Below are 15,737 nucleotides of genomic sequence, written 5' to 3'. Positions count from 1 at the left end.
CAGATATGTAACACATACAGTATATATTATATGACAACAGTTATGTAACACCTACAGTATATATTATATGACAACAGTTATGTTTCACCTACAGTATATATTATATGACAACAGATATGTAAAACCTACATTATATATTATATGACAGCAGTTATGTAACACCAACAGTATATATTATATGACAACAGTTATGTAACACCGACAGTATACATTATATGACAACAGTTATGTAACACCAACAGTATATATTATATGACAACAGTTATGTAACATCTATAGTATATATTATATTACAACAGTTATGTAACACCACAGTATATATTATATGACAACAGATATTTAACACCTATAGGGGGCTAGTTATCAAGCCGTCTACTTTTCTGGCTTCGCCGGCCCAATACGTCCGCCTAAGCTCGCCTACCTTCGCCGCCGCGGACCTGAAAAAATACGCCTAAGTTATCAAATAAAGCTGTCAAAAAGCCGCGGGGCGAGGAGCAGCGGACTGTGACAGTTATCACTCATCCGATCTCGCTGCCCTTCGGCTTTTTCCCAGCTTTATTGCTAGCCTGTCACTAAGCACTCACACTAAACTGCACTGTTCTACCCCCTATACCGGCGCCCCCGGAACCTCCCGCAACTAAATAAAGTTACTACCCCCTAAACCGCCGCTCCTAGACCCCGCCGCAACTCTTATAAATGTATTAACCCCTAAACCGCCGCTCCCGGACACCGCTGCCACCTACATTATACCTAGTAACCCCTATCCTGCCCCCCCTATACCGTCGCCCTCTATTATAAAATTATTAACCCCTATCCTGCTGATCCCGCACCTCTCCGCAACTAAATAAATAGTTTAACCCCTAAACCGCCGCTCCATGAACCCGCCGCAACCTATAATACATTTATTAACCCCTATCCTGCCCCCCACTACGCCGCCGCCACTGTAATAAAATGATTAACCCCTAAACCTAAGTCTAACCCTAACCATATCGCCCCCCTAACTTAAATATTAATTAAATAAATCTAAATAAATTAACTCTTATTAACTAAATGAATCCTATTTAAAACTAAATACTTACCTTTAAAATAAACCCTAATATAGCTACAATATAAATAATAATTATATTCTAGCTATCTTAGGATTTATTTTTATTTTACAGGTACCTTTCAATTTATTTTAACCATGTACAATAACTATTAAATAGTTATTAACTATTTAATAGCTTACCTAGCTAAAATAAAGAGAAATGTACCTGTGAAATAAATCCTAACCTAAGTTACAATTACACCTAACACTACACTATACTTTAATAAATTATTCCTATTTAAAAATAAATACTTACCTGTAAAATAAACCCTAAGATAGCTACAATGTAATTAATAATTATATTATAGCTATCTTAGGATTTATATTTATTTTACAGGTAACTTTGTATTTATTTTAGCTAGTTAGAATAGTTATTAAATAGTTATTAACTATTTAATAACTACCTAGCTAAAAGAAATACAAAATTACCTGTAAAATAAATCCTAACTTAAGTTACAATTAAACCTAATACTACACTATCATTAAATTAACTAAATAAACTACCTACAAAGAACTACAATGAAATACAATTACATAAACTAACTAAAGTACAAAAAATAAAAAAAGCTAAGTTACAAAAAATAAAAAATTAAGTTACAAACATGTTAAAAATATTACAACAATTTTAAGCTACTTACACCTAATCTAAGCCCCCTAATAAAATAACAAACCCCCCCAAAATAAAAAAAATCCCTACCCTATTCTAAATTACATAAATTTCAAAGCTCTTCTACCTTACCAGCCCTTAAAAGGGCCATTTGTGGGGGCATGCCCCAAAAAGTTCAGCTCTTTTGCCTGTAAAATAAAAATACAACCCCCCCCCAACATTAAAACCCACCACCCACATACCCCTAATCTAACCCAAACCCCCCTTACAAAAACCTAACACTAATCCCCTGAAGATCACCCTACCTTGAGTCGTCTTCACTCAGCCGAGCCACCGATGGAACTGAAGAGGACATCCGGAGCGGAAGAAGTTAATCCTCCAAGCGGCGCTGAAGAAATCTTCCATCCGATGAAGTCATCATCCAGGCGGCGCTGAAGAAGTCTTCGATCCGGCCGATGTCATCTTCAAAGAGGCGCTGAAGAGGTCTTCTATCCGGGCGAAGTCATCTTCCAAGCCGGGTCTTGAATCTTCCTTCCGCCGACGCGGAACCACCTTCTTCACCGACGGACTACGACGAATGACGGCTCCTTTAAGGGACGTCCTCCAAGATGGCGTCCCCTCAATTCCGATTGGCTGATAGGATTCTATCAGCCAATCGGAATTAAGGTAGGAAAATCTGATTGGCTGATGGAATCAGCCAATCAGATTGAGCTCGCATTCTATTGGCTGGTCCGATCAGCCAATAGAATGCAAGCTCAATCTGATTGGCTGATTGGATCAGCCAATCGGATTGAACTTGAATCTGATTGGCTGATTCCATCAGCCAATCAGATTTTCCTACCTTAATTCCGATTGGCTGATAGAATCCTATCAGCCAATCGGAATTGAGGGGACGCCATCTTGGATGACGTCCCTTAAAGGAGCCGTCATTCGTCGTAGTCCGTCGGTGAAGAAGGTGGTTCCGCGTCGGCGGAAGGAAGATTCAAGACCCGGCTTGGAAGATGACTTCGCCCGGATAGAAGACCTCTTCAGCGCCTCTTTGAAGATGACATCGGCCGGATCGAAGACTTCTTCAGCGCCGCCTGGATGATGACTTCATCGGATGGAAGATTTCTTCAGCGCCGCTTGGAGGATTAACTTCTTCCGCTCCGGATGTCCTCTTCAGTTCCATCGGTGGCTCGGCTGAGTGAAGACGACTCAAGGTAGGATGATCTTCAGGGGATTAGTGTTAGGTTTTTGTAAGGGGGGTTTGGGTTAGATTAGGGGTATGTGGGTGGTGGGTTTTAATGTTGGGGGGGGGGTTGTATTTTTATTTTACAGGCAAAAGAGCTGAACTTTTTGGGGCATGCCCCCACAAATGGCCCTTTTAAGGGCTGGTAAGGTAAAAGAGCTTTGAAGTTTATGTAATTTAGAATAGGGTAGGGATTTTTTTTATTTTGGGGGGGTTTGTTATTTTATTAGGGGGCTTAGATTAGGTGTAAGTAGCTTAAAATTGTTGTAATATTTTTAACATGTTTGTAACTTAATTTTTTATTTTTTGTAACTTAGCTTTTTTTATTTTTTGTACTTTAGTTAGTTTATGTAATTGTATTTCATTGTAGTTCTTTGTAGGTAGTTTATTTAGTTAATTTAATGATAGTGTAGTATTAGGTTTAATTGTAACTTAAGTTAGGATTTATTTTACAGGTAATTTTGTATTTCTTTTAGCTAGGTAGTTATTAAATAGTTAATAACTATTTAATAACTATTCTAACTAGCTAAAATAAATACAAAGTTACCTGTAAAATAAATATAAATCCTAAGATAGCTAGAATATAATTATTATTTATATTGTAGCTATATTAGGGTTTATTTTAAAGGTAAGTATTTAGTTTTAAATAGGATTCATTTAGTTAATAAGAGTTAATTTATTTAGATTTATTTAATTAATATTTAAGTTAGGGGGCGTTAGGGTTAGGGTTAGGTTTAGGGGTTAATAATTTTATTACAGTGGCGGCGGCGTAGTGGGGGGCAGGATAGGGGTTAATAAATTTATTATAGGTGGCGACGGTGTAGGGGGGGCAGGATAGGGGTTAATACATTTAATATAGGTTGCGGCGGGTTCAGGGAGCGGCGGTTTAGGGGTTAATACATTTATTATAGTTGCGGTGGGCTCCGGGAGCGGCGGTTTAGGGGTTAATATGTATAGAGTAGCTTGCGGTGGGCTCCGGGAGCGGCGGTTTAGGGGGTAATAACTTTATTTAGTTGCGGCGGTGTAGGGGGGGTCAGATTAGTGGTGTTTAGACTCGGGGTACATGTTAGGGTGTTAGGTGTAGACAGCTCCCATAGAAATCAATGGGATGTCTGTCAGCAGCGAACTTGTACTTTCGCTATGGTCAGACTCCCATTGATTCCTATGGGATCCGCCGCCTCCAGGCTGGCGCTTTGAAAACCAGGTACGCTGGGCCGTAAAAGTGCCGAGCGTACCTGCTAGTTTTTTGATAGCTAGCAAAAGTAGTGAGAATGTGCCGCACTTGTGTGCGGAACATCTGGAGTGATGTAAGAATCGATCTGTGTCGGACTGAGTCCGGCGGATCGAAGCTTACGTCACAAAATTCTACTTTTGCCGGTCTCGAGCCTTTGATAACTAAGGCGTATCAGCCTCGCCACAAATACGCTGCGGAATACGCAGCGTATTTGAGGTTGACGGCTTGATAACTAGGCCCCATAGTATATATTATATTACAACAGATATGTAACACCTACAGTATATATTATATGACAACAGTTGTGTAACACCAACAGTATATATTATATGACAGTTATAGTATATATTATATGACAACAGTTATGTATCACCAACAGTATATATTATATGACAGCAGTAATGTAACACCAACAGTATATATTATATGACAGTTATAGTATATATTATATGACAACAGTTATGTAACACCAACAGTATATATTATATGACAGTTATTGTATATATTATATTACAACAGTTATGTAACACCTATAGTATATATTATATGACAGTTATAGTATATATTATATGACAACAGTTATGTAACACCAACAGTATATATTATATGACAACAGTTATGTAACACCTATAGTATATATTATATGACAGCAGTTATGTAACACCTACAGTATATATTATATGACAGCAGCTATGTAACACCAACAGTATATATTATATGACAGTTATAGTATATATTATATGACAACAGATATGTAGCACCTACAGTATATATTATATGGTAACAGATATGTAACACCTATAGTATATGTTATATGACAACTGCTATGTAACACCTACAGTATATATTATATGATAAGATGTGCAACACCTATAGTATATATTATATGATAAGATGTGCAACACCTACAGTATATATTATATGATAAGATGTGCAACACCTATAGTATATATTATATGACAACAGCTATGTAACACCTACAGTATATATTATATGATAAGATGTGCAACACCTACAGTATATATTATATGATAAGATGTGCAACACCTACAGTATATATTATATGATAAGATGTGCAACACCTATAGTATATATTATATGACAACAGCTATGTAACATCTACAGTATATATTATATGATAAGATGTGCAACACCTACAGTATATATTATATGATAAGATGTGCAACACCTATAGTATATATTATATGACAACAGCTATGTAACATCTACAGTATATATTATATGACAACAGATATGTAACACACACAGTATATATTATATGACAACAGCTATGTAACATCTACAGTATATATTATATGATAAGATATTCAACACCTATAGTATATATTATATGACAATAGTTATGTAACACCTATAGTAGGGCTGCACGATTAAGCGCTGCGATTCTTTGTAAAAAATAAATAAATTCAGATCGTCATGAAATCGGATGCGGAGAGGGAGGAAAGTGAAACAGCCATTTTTGCAGAGATTGCGTGTGTGGGAGCATCTCAACTGGGAGTGGGGTGGCGGTGGTCAAGCGGTTGTGTGGTGGTGGGACAGCTCAAAGTTGTGAAAGTGAGTATTGTACAAAAACTTTAAAGTGCCTTACTTTTTTTTTTTTTTTTTACTTCTGTGACGCATAACATTGAGTTTGATTACATTTTACAATATATTTTTTTCTATATGTTCATTAAAGGTTGCTTGTAGGATGTATTGTGAAGTGCTGTATTAGCACTGTGGAATCTGTTGGCGCTCTACAAATAACAGATAATAAAGTGAATTGTAAACAATAATATATTGAACACGTTACAAAAATATATATAAATAATATCTACTACTCTATCTCTATCATCTATCTAGTAGATATATTATAGATAGGCTGACCATATTGCCGCTTTAAAAAGGGACACATATGAAAAATACATGTGTCAGGGCTGTTTAAAGAAATGTTTTGTATAAGAACCCTGACATATGTATTTTTCATATGTGTCCCTTTTTAAAGCGGCGATATGGTCAGCCTACTTATAGCGGATGAATGATAGAGTTACTTACTAAATAGATGATAAATGTAATTATTATATTTTATTTCATATATAATTTAGTTGAGTCAAGTGTAGATTCTCAGAAGATAGGTCATCAATCATCAGTACACAGTGGTGCAGTGCACAACAAATTTTTTGTATTATATTTTTCCTCTAATTATGTGTTCATTTTAAATTTACATTAGTTACCATTACCCTTATTATACCAGTTTGCAGTCCAGTAGTGCTCAGCCCTGGAACAAACAAAGTTCGCAACAGAATGGAAACATTTGGTAACTAACTTGACAGTTCAAAAGCCTAACCAAGCAGTTTGGATACATGATTGCTGCTTCTTTGCTCGAGAGGATGGCCTTAAGAATTACTATGTCTACATTGCAATAGAGGGAAGGAATTTTACCCCTCTGAGAAAGTAATTGCATGGCGCTTGGTGTATCAGGCATATGTGATACCTGTACTCTGGACAGTGTGTAAACATTATACTACAAGTTCGGAGGAGATACATTCCATTACTTGCCATGTGGTTCATTATGTGTATTATGATATATGTATATATCACTTGCGTGGTTCATTATGTGTATTATGATATATGTATATATCACTTGCCTTTTTGTTTCCTTGCAATAATTCTGACATTTGATTGTATTTGTCAAATTAATTTGGTAAGATTGTCACCTTGATATTAGGAAGACCAAGCATAGATCCTAAATGGAAAATTTCAAGACACCATATCCTTCCTAGATGTTAGGGGTGCCCTCTGAAATAGGTGTTGCTTGGTTTCCCACTAGGTTTCAATTACAATCTTTCAGTCATAATTTACCTTTGCACTTAACATCCTATGCATATATGTTTACAATATTCTTTATAACTATTTAATATAGTTGTGTTCACTATCTGTTTTAGCAAACATAGATCCTCAATGATTAACATGTTGGCCGATTAGTGCAAGTGTTGCACTGCCATCCTCTGTTAGAGGTGTTGTTTGTTGATTCAAGCTAATTGTTGACTGCATGAGTGAATGTTGTGAATTTGATGTCCTAGGACTGTGTGACCTTAGCTCTCTGTGCATTCTTTGTATGTGGTTCCCATGTAAAAGCCAGTATCAGGATCTCTGTCTGGTATAGGCTTGCAGGAACTGTACTGCACCGTCTTGTACTTTCCCTGATAGGGATGTATGTTAAGGTTATTTTTACCTATTAAAATGAAAATGCTGATATCCCTGTCTTTTGTGTAGTTACTTATTTGGTCTCTACAAACTTCTCTCTCTTAAAGTTTTTCTTAATATATATTTTAAGGGTCTGCATTTTCAATCCTTTAAACAGGTTCAGCTGTGTCTAAATTAAGGGCCCGGCGCAATTCTTAAAACAGCCTACTCCCCTCATTCTTTTTAATAAGTGTATAATAACAGTAGCTAAATATTTTTTTATACGTAATAAAAAATTATCTATATTCTGTAATTGATGTTCCCAAAAAAGTAATTTTTGTTTAATAACATTTTTATTTTGTGTCATTCTTTATGGAATGGATGGATGCTGCTGCAGTGCAATGCAAGTAATTAAAAAAAAAATAATAAGAAGAAGAAAAACAAATTGGAATATTTTTTATTGTAAGCTGCAATGCAAGTCAGATTGTTTTATTTTTGATTGCTGCAACAATAAGAAATAATTATGCATTTTGGTTAGCCAAAATAGCATGATGCTTAAATGTGCAATCTGCATTCATTGTGTCAGGTGTGCAATGCCCTATTAACCTGTCCATGTGCATTGTGCAGCTACAAAATAGCAGCCCTGAAGTATGCCTAACCAATTGTGTTTAAGAAATAAGAAAATAGCTAAGCTACTAATATAAGTCAATTCAATTGCGAATGTTGTTTAAAATTGCATGCTCTATTGCTCTTGATTGATTCAGAAGTTGAACACAAAATACATTAATTAAATCAATAAAAAAAGTCGCCTAGATTTAGAGTTCTGCGGTAGCCGTCAAAAGCAGCGTTAAGGGGTCCTAACGCTGCTTTTTACCGCCCGCTGGTATTTAGAGTCAGCCAGGAAAGGGTCTAACGCTCACTTCCAAGCCGCGACTTTTCCATACCGCAGATCCCCTTACGCCAATTGCGTATCCTATCTTTTCAATGGGATCTTCCTAACGCCGGTATTTAGAGTCTTGGCTGAATTGTGCATTAGACCCTCTACCGACAAGACTCCAGCTGCAGAAAAAAGTCAGTAGTTAAGAGCTTTCTGGGCTAACGCCGGTTTATAAAGCTCTTAACTACTTAGATAGAAACATAGAAACATAGAAACATAGATATTGACGGCAGATAAGAGCCATAGGCCCAGCAAGTCTGCCCCACCTTACCTAACAGTATAAACTTATCTAGTTCGTAGGATAGCCCTATGCTTGTCCCATGCATTTTTAAAGTCCCCCACAGTGTTTGTTGCTACTACTGTGCTCTAAAGTATACTAACACCCATAAACTACCTATGTACCCCTAAACCGAGCCCCCCCCCACATCGCCGCCACTATAAGACATTTTTTTAACCCCTAATCTGCCGACCGCACATCGCCGCCACCTACATTATACCTATGTACCCCTAATATGCTGCCCCTAACATCGCCGACCCCTATATTATATTAATTAACCCCTAATTTTCTCCCCCCCAACATCGCCACTACCTAACTACACTTATTAACCCCTAATCTGCTGACCGGACCTCGCCGCCACTCTAATAAATGTATTAACCCCTAAAGCTAAGTCTAACCCTAACCCTAACACCCCCCTAAGTTAAATATAATTTTATTCTAACGAAATAAATTAAATATTATTAACTAAAGTATTCCTATTTAAAACTAAATACTTACCTGTAAAATAAACCCTAATATAGCTACAATATAACGAAATAATTATATTGTAGCTATTTTAGGATTTATATTTATTTTACAGGCAACTTTGTATTTATTTTAACTAGGTACAATAGCTATTAAATAGTTATTTACTATTTAATAGCTACCTAGTTAAAATAATTACAAAATTACCTGTAAAATAAATCCTAACCTAAGTTACAATTAAACCTAACACTACACTATCAATAAATAAATTAAATCAATTAACTACAAGTACCTACAATTAAATAAACTAAATTACAAAAAACAAACAACACTAAATTACAAAAAATAAAAAAAGATTACAAGAATTTTAAGCTAATTACACCTACTCCTAAGCCCCCTAATAAAATAACAAAGCCCCCCAAAATAAAAAAATTCCCTACCCTAATCTAAATTAAAAAGTTAACAGCTCTATTACCTTACCAGCCCTTAAAAGGGCTTTTTGCAGGGGCATGCCCCAAAGAAATCAGCTCTTTTGCCTGTAAAAAAACCCATACAATACCCCACCCCCCAACATTACAACCCACCACCCACATACCCCTACTCTAACCCAAACCCCCCTTAAATAAACCTAACACTACCCTCCTGAAGATCTCTCTACCTTGAGTCGTCTTCACCCAGCCGAGCACCGATGGACCAAGAGAAGACATCCGGAGCGTCAGAAGTCTTCATCCTATCCGGGCAGAAGAGGACATCCGGACCGGTAGACATCTTCATCCAAGCGGCATCTTCTATCTTCATCCATCCGGAGCGAAGCGGAGCCATCTTCTTCCAGCCGACGCGGATCCATCCTCTTCTACCGATGCCTACTCGCCGAATGAAGGTTCTTTTAAATGACGTCATCCAAGATGGCGTCCCTCGAATTCCGATAGGAAACAATGGGGCTGTGTTAGGAGCTTAACGCTGCTTTCTTGCAGGTGTTAGGTTTTTTTTCAGCCCAAACTTCCCTATTGTTTCCTAGGGGGGAATCGTGCACGTGCATGTTTTTCCAGCTAGCCGCTACCGTAAGCAACGCTGGTATTGAGCGTTGAAGTGGCGGTAAATATGCCTGTACGCTCCCTTTTTGGAGCCTAACGCAGCCCTTCAGAGAACTCTAAATACCAGTGTTGTTTAGAAGCAGCGCTAGAAAAAAAAAAACACGCGTAGCTAACGCACCCCTTTGGCCGCAAAAGTCTAAATCTAGGTGAGTGTTTTTTTCTTGTCTCTCCCAGTCCATTACTGTTTCTGTGCGTTTGTTTGTTGTCTTTCCAAAAAGTAGAACTTGTCTCCCCTGACCACCCCTATTCTATGTTGTCTATTTTCCTCCCTCACACCACCTTATTCTAAAAATCTTTTATGTTCATTGTTCAACCAACAGCAAAGACTGCCTGTGTGTCGTCTCCTTTTATTATCAAGTTCACCAAAGTCAGCCAACAGCTGTGGTTCCAGAAGATTGCAGCCTGTTTCTTCTCCTACAACAGCAAGGTCATCCTCATCCTGCAGCCTGTTTCTGTAATGCTCGTGGGATATTCCACTATCAGACCGAGCTCGGCCAGTAGTCTTCTTATCCTGGCATCGAGCCGGAATGATAGGGAATATCCCAGAGCAGAGAAAGTTTGCAAGATGAGGTAAGCGGTACTCACCACAGGCAGGATATTCTTCGGCTGCAACAGGCAGGGAATCAGAGAAAGGCAGTTCAGGGGCATACCACAAGAAGGGTCAGGCAGGCAGGACTTGGCAACGGCAAAGCAGTCCAACGGTAAACCACTAGAATGGTCAGGCAGGCAGGGTTTGGCAACAAAGAGGCAATCCAGAACAATAGGAGTTAATCAAGCAGAGTGGTCAGACAAGCAGAGTTCAGCAGCAGTATATCAATCCAGCAATTTAGGGGTTAACAGGCAGAGTGGTCAGACAAGCAGAGTTCAGCAGCAGTATATCAATCCAGCAATTTAGGGGTTAACAGGCAGAGTAGTCAGACAGGCAGGGTTCAACAAAAATAAGGCAATCCAGAAAATAACGATCTATCACACCCAGGAGCACACAAAGTAACACCTATACTTGGTCAGTGATAGATCAACAGCTAGAGCGGCGCAGCATGACATAGCCACCCTCTCAAGGGTTTCCTCTGGAACCAGAGTCAGCTTCAAAGGATGAGCAACATGGAATCTGGAGACCAAAGATGGAGCATGTACGTCACGGGCAGGAATGATCCGCCACAGAATAACTCTTCCAATGTACAAGATACTGCAGTTGTCTGCACCTGTATCTGGAGTCCAGGATCTTAGCAACCTCATATTCAGAGTAGCCATGGACCAGGAGCGTAGAGAGATATGGAAGACTGGGTGTGTGCGTAGTGTTTTGGGCAAGGCCACTTTGTAGGCAACAGGAGACAGAGTAGAAAGAGGGAAGACACGAGGTTGATACCCTACTGCTGCTTGAAATGGAGAACATTGTAGAGAAGAGTGCCAATGAGTGTTTCTTGCTAGCTCAGCTAGGGGCAGCAAGTCAGACCAATTGACATGGAGAGAATTGACAAAGGCTCTGAGATAGGCCTTGAGATCCTGGTTTACTCTCTGTTAGTCCATTGGTCTGAGGATGGTAGCCAGAAGACAAGGAAACAGTGGTTCCAGTCAACTTGCAAAAGGCTCTCTAAAAGGTAGAGATGAATTGTGGACCTCTGTCGGAAACGATATTCACAGGAATGCCATGAAGTCGTACCACATGAAAGAGATAAAAAGAGAAGATAATTCCTGGGCCGAAGGCAGTTTTGTTAAGGGTACAAAATGAGCCAGTCTGGAGAACCGATCCACCACAACCTAGATAACTGTATGGTGGTCAGAAGGTGGGAGGTCCACAATGGAGTCCATAGTTATGTGTGTCCATGGTTGTTTGGGAATGGACAATGGTTAGAGCAAGCCAGGAGGCAAGGATTGGGGAGTCTTGTTGGCACCACAAGTTGTTCAGGCTTTCACATAATCCTGAGTGTCAGACTTCATAGTAGGCCACCAAACATGTTGGGAAAGATGCTTAAAAGTCCTAGTCAAACCAGGATGTCCTGAGAGTTTACTATCATGAGCCCAGGATAGCACAGGGGTGCATAGGTTCAGGAGGCACAAAGAGGATATCGGAGGCCATGGAGTCTCCAGGAGGTTTACTAGACTGCGCACGTTGCAGTCTTTGCAGAAGGGTGGTATTTAGTTGAGCAACCACACAGGAGGGAGGTATGATGTGTTCAAAAGGAGCTTCAGAAGAATCACTTGAGTGAGGGAACTGACGGGAAAGGGCATCCACCTTCTTGTTCTTGGTCCCAGGAAGATAAAAGACCACAAAATTAAAATGGGAAAAGAACAAGGCCCACCTGGCCTGTCGAGGAATGAGTTGATGAGCAGTCTATAGGTAAGTCAGATTCTTGTGGTCGTGAGAATCTGAATGGGATTGGCGGTGCACTCTAACCAATGACTCCATTCAGTCAAAGCCATCTTATTGGCTAAGAGTTCACAATTACCCACATTGTAATTCCTCTCTGCAGGAGTAAAGTGTTTAGAGAAAAAGGTTACAGGGTTTGACTTGGAAGTCAAAGGATACCTTTGGGTTAGAACTGCTCCAGCCCCTATCTCGGAAGCATCAACCTCTAAAGTGAACTGTAGGTCAGGATCAGGATGGCGGAGAACAGAACAGAAAAGCCTTAATCAGACGAGAGAAGGCATTTATGGCTTTAGGAGGCAAATGTTTACAGTCTTTGTTCCGTTTTGTCAATTTAGTGAGTGGAGCAACTGTTTGAGAAAAGTTCTTTATAAACTTGTGGTAATAATTGGAGAACCCCAAGAATCTCTGTAATTCCTTTAATAAAGTAGGTTGAGGCCATTCTAAAACTGTGGTGAGTTTAGCAGGATCCATGGCAAAACCCTCCTTTGAGATGACATAACCACGGAATTGGATTTGAACTTGATCAAACTCACATTTTTCTAGCTTGGCTACCAAAGAATTGTCTCTGAGACGTTGAAGTACCTGTTTCATGCGTTTATGATGCTCCAAAGTGGAAGAAAAAACAAGGATGTCATCCAGATAGATAAGTCCTCCCTTTAGGAAGTGGGGCTCCAGGAAAGTGGTCGAGTTTGCAGTCATAAGGACGGTGGGGTGGCAGCACGTTGGCTGCTTTTTTTCTCAAACACATCTGCAAAGTCTGTATATACTGAGGGAAGGTTTGGAGGAGTCTGTATACTGGCTATGGGGATGCGGAGCAGAGGTGTGACTTTAGCAAGGCAGGATTGGAAACAGGAGGTACCCAAGGAGGCCAGTTGTCCTTCAGCCCAGTCAAAATGAGGATTGTGTATCCGAAAGCCAAGGATGACAGGCTGTGCTGAGGAATGAATGACCTTGAACTGCAGCTGTTCGGTATGAAGGACTCCCACAGTCAGGGTCAGGGGTACTGACTCAAAATGGATCAACCCTGAACCAAGGGGGATGCCATCCAGAGTAGTTATCGTGAGACAATGTGATTTTTTGCAAAAGAGGTAAGCCAGCGTGAATCATAAAATGGTGATCCAGAAAGTTTCCAGCTGCCCCTGAAAAGGGTAACATGTAACAGAATATGAGAGGAGTGAGGGGATTTAGTAGAGATCATGCTTAGAGGTATCCCAGTGTTATCCCCTAAACATTGGCTTTTCCCGGCCGAATGTCACAGTTCTTTAATTGGTGGGAGTTAGAACCGCAATAAAAGCATAGTCTCAATCTCCTTCTTCTCTGTCTTTCAGACTCTGAGGGTTTGAAGGAGGAAAGATCCATGGGTTCCGCTACTGGGGTGGCTGGAGAAGTTGAAGGGGTAGAGAACACTGCAGAAACCGGACGAATAGAAGGATGGGAGGAAAGGATTCTCCAAGTTCTGTCTCTCTCGGCTGGTCTCTCCTGGAAGCAAGTGTCTAGACTGATACAAAGTGATATAAAGTCATCCAAATAAGAGGGAATATCATGATAAGTGAGTTCGTCTTTGATGCGTTCATGCAGACCCCTCCTAAAAGCTGCCTTGAGGGCACTGCCATCCCAACTGGTCTCTAGTGCCATGGTGCAAAACTTGATGGCAAATTGTGCCACAGTTCTATTGCCCTGGCGGAGATCTAGGAGAGAAAATTCTGCAGCAGAAGTACGGCCAGAAGTCCCAAAGAAAGAAGTAAGTGCAGAAATGAAACAGAGTGGAGCGAAAGGGCCTTGTCTTTCAGTAAAGAAATGATAAAGGTGACCCTTGATTGGTGAGACTGAAAGGTGTGGGGATCATTGCGGAAGTGCAGCCTGCATTGGTTAAGAAAACCCCTGCAATCAGTAGTACCGTCATACTTGTCAGGCAATGGTATCCAGGGTATACTTCCAGAAGCAGAGGAAGAAGCCGCAGTACTAGGAGCAGAGATTGGTGGTACAACAACAGGAGCGGTATTCCTCACTGAAATTAGTGGAGATTTGAGCAGTTATAGCCTCTAGTATGGAATTCATACTCTGCAACTGCGTGGTATGGGTTCCCAACTTATGTCTCTGAAGATAAACTGCTCTTGCCACCTCATCTGGCTCCATGGCCCAAGTATAATGTAACGCTCATGGGATATTCCACTATCAGACCGAACTCGGCCAGTAGTCTTATCCCGGCGTCGAGCAAGAATGATAGGAAATATCCAAGAGCAGAGAAAGTTCGCAAGATGAGGTAACCAGCACTCACCACAGGCAGGATAGTCTTCAGCGGCAACAGGCAGGGAATCAGAGAAATGCAGTTCAGGGGCAAACCACAAGAAGGGTCAGGCAAGCAGGAATTAGCAAAGGCAAAGTAGTCCAAAGGCAAACCACTAGAATGGTCAGGCAGGGTTTGGCAACGGTAAAGCAGTCCAAGGGTGAACCACTAGAATGGTCAGGCAGGGTTTGGCAACGGTAAAGCAGTCCAAGGGTAAACCACTAGAATTGTCAGGCAGGGTTTGGCAACAGAGAGGCAATCCAGAACAATAAGGGTTAATCAAGCAGAGTGGTCAGACAAGCAGAGGTCAGCAGCAGTATATCAATCCAGCAATATAGGGGTTAACAGGCAGAGTGGTCAGTCAAGCAGAGTTCTGCAGCAGTAAATCAATCCAGCAATTTAGGGTTTAACAGGCAAAGTAGTGAGACAGGGAGGGTTCAACAACAATAAGGCAATCCAGTGAATATCGATCTATCATACCCAGGAGCACACAAAGTAACACCTATACTTGGGCAGTGATAGATCGTTCTGAGCAACTTACATAGGCGCAGGATTCACGCCACAGGAATCCGGACCGGCATCAGAGAGAGGAGCGTGCGGCGATGATGTCAGCGCTGCACGCATCCGGACCTGACACAGCTCCTGACAACGAGCAGGAAAGGAGATGCTGTCCCCCTAGCAACAGCTAGAGCAGCGTGACAGTTTCTTCTTCTACAACAGCAAGGTCATCCACATCCTGCTTCTTCTTCTATAACAGCAAGGTCATCCACATCCTGCTTCTTCTTCTATAACAGCAAGGTCATCCACATCCTGCTTCTTCTTCTATAACAGCAAGGTCATCCACATCCTGCTTCTTCTTCTATAACAGCAAGGTCATCCACATCCTGCTTCTTCTTCTACAACAGCAAGGTCATCCACATCCTGCTTCTTCCTTTACAACAGCAAGGTCATCGACATTCTGCAGCCT

Source organism: Bombina bombina, chromosome 6, assembly GCF_027579735.1.
Source record: "Bombina bombina isolate aBomBom1 chromosome 6, aBomBom1.pri, whole genome shotgun sequence".
NCBI lineage: Eukaryota > Metazoa > Chordata > Amphibia > Anura > Bombinatoridae > Bombina > Bombina bombina.
The sequence above is the reverse complement of the archived record's forward strand: the minus strand, read 5'-3'. Positions refer to the sequence as shown.